We start from the raw sequence: 2,559 nt of genomic DNA, 5'->3' as shown, positions 1-2,559 counted from the left end.
AAAGATGCCGAACAGCAGTGAGTGAATAGCCAAATGCCGCTGAACGGCATTCGGCTCGGCTGTTCTGCTCGGTCCCTCAGTCCAGTTTCAGCTTTCAGCGCGGCTCAGCCGAGCCGATGCATATGCGTTCGGCTCGACTGAGCCGTTCGGCCACGTTCGGGAGCTGTACGGGCTATAGTGAATAGCCCGTACAGCACCCCTTAGGTTCTACTGAACAGAAGGGGACCTGGGGCCGAAGCTGGCCGAAGCTACGGCTAGATCCTTCGGCAGCTTCGTGAATAGACCACATAATCTTTAAAAAAAAAAAAGAAATTTGCGGATGCACATCCTCTGATGGTGCCATAGCCCATAGTGATGTATGAAGGACAGCCGTGAAAGCTTCTCAAAAGAGGGGATGCCAGCATAGGACAGGAACATGGGCTACAAAACTAATATAACAGCTAAAACATCAGGGTCTGTTCTTTCAGGGGAGCCCATCCACATCCCTCTCAGTAATCAGCATGAAATAAAAGCAACTCATGGGTGTGTCTCTCCCAGGTAGCCATTTCCTCAGTTCGTCCATGATGACTCATAGGGGTGGGGTCAAGGTGACGTTGGCATAGAGAACAAAATTACTGTGAGACATACAACATGGTGGCCTCCAGGAAGTGCTACATAAACAAAGAGCAGAACAATAATAAATAGGTAAATAAATGGCAGCATCTGTATCCAGCAGAGACACACACAGCTAATAAATATGGTTACGCTTATATCTAGTATAAGCAACATATCTTTCATTCCAAGTGATCAATCTTTCATACACAAATGCAAAAGCATAGAAGCAAATACAATTTCAAGTCCAGGTCACACCAAAAGCCAACGGGGCAAGCGTGACTATGCATTTCAAGCAAAGGATTGCAGATCCCTTAGTGCAAATAGGATTGCTGCTTTTTCTTTTTTTGTGCCACTATAAGCTCCACTTATACATGATACTGGACTCCCAAAGAAGTTGCTTCAGCAGGCATAACGCCACCTGATGTTATTCTGATGATAATGCCTAATAACATTGAGATGTGCCCACATTGATGTGAGGTAAGTAGCGTGAGATGAGGCCACATTTTGTAGTTAAGAGATTGCCTTGGCTTGAGCAGGCTTTCTCCACCTGGCCGAGTCACTGGTGCAATCCCTGGAGGTCCTCATGAATCTGTGACTGGTCCTGTTTGTACTCGGATTCAAAGCTGGGGAACATAAACAATATGTCCTTTTTAGTAGGGAGCAAAACAAAAAAGAGCCTCTGAAATTTACAAGGGAGTCGCAAGAGCTGCAAAAGGTCTGTATAATCTTCATGTGAGAAGTCATGGGCTGTTTTTATGTTATATTTTATTGTATATTTTATTTACTGGTTCACCCAGCTCTAATGTGTGGAAGCTAAACTACACAAGCTGTAGTGGAGACAATAAAGAACTATCAAACAAACAACAGAGTTCGGGCCGTCTACTAGTTTGAGGCGGTCCAAGGGTTACTTTAAAGATCGGGAATTGAAATTAACCATATATGGGAAGGATATTCGAGGAACCACACATACCCTGAAAAACAACGGGAAAACTGCCATAAGTCCCGATAAAGGCTATACAATTCACAAGGGTTACAATAGTTCGAATAAAGGCAACAAAAACAACAGTCAGTTCAATAACTTTTTCTTTGTTCACATTGTTTTTATTGGTCGACAAATAGAGATTGGCCACGCCTGTTATATTTGAAACTTGAATAAATATTTTTTAATTAAAATCACATTCATAGTCCGTCCCGATCTTTAAAGTAACCCTTGGACCGCCTCGAACTAGTAGACGGCCCGAACTCTGTTGTTTGTTTGATATACTTTCTGGTTATGGATCCGGGTAGATGGACTGAAACACAAGGGTAATTGATTAGAGCTAATGCATCTCCAGAAGCGGGACATCCCTTTGTCTTCATGAAACCACTTTGACTATAGAGTCATTTTTTCCATAAGTTTCGCTTCGGTCGAGATTGCTCAAATACCCCATACAAATCAGATTTGAACACAACGCCAATACCCCAAAATTGGGGATATTTGTTTTACTGTTTGAGAGCGAATAGTGTTGAGGAGTAGATCATGGCTTACACCCTAAGCAACGAAATTGATGAGGAAATCAAGGAGGCTTTCAGAAGAGACAGCCCGCAAGTACAAGATTTGGAAAACGAAATACGAGGAAAGTTCAGACAACATAAAAAACTAATTATCAAACATCTAAACAGAAAATGGGATGTGATGTCATTGGAGTCGTATGTGAAAGTGGGGATGATCCCAAGGGGATTGAGAGACAAGACCATACCAGCCGAACACCTTCAAACTGACAGATTTCGGGTAAAATGGAATAAACAATGTACAGAGCACGGCATCGCAATTATGAAACTCATTATTGAGGAAGACTATCCATAAAAACCCAAGTAACCCCCCGGGAAGACCTATAGTATCGGCGGTGGGAGGACCACTAGAGAATTTAGACAAATACCTGGATGCTCTACTTAAAGATATGGTACAAGAACTACCCTCATATG

This window comes from Nanorana parkeri, unplaced genomic scaffold (genome assembly GCF_000935625.1).
Source record: "Nanorana parkeri isolate BGI_ZX_2015 unplaced genomic scaffold, ASM93562v1 scaffold1435, whole genome shotgun sequence".
In the NCBI taxonomy this organism is placed as follows: domain Eukaryota; kingdom Metazoa; phylum Chordata; class Amphibia; order Anura; family Dicroglossidae; genus Nanorana; species Nanorana parkeri.
Note: the sequence above shows the minus strand (reverse complement) of the source record.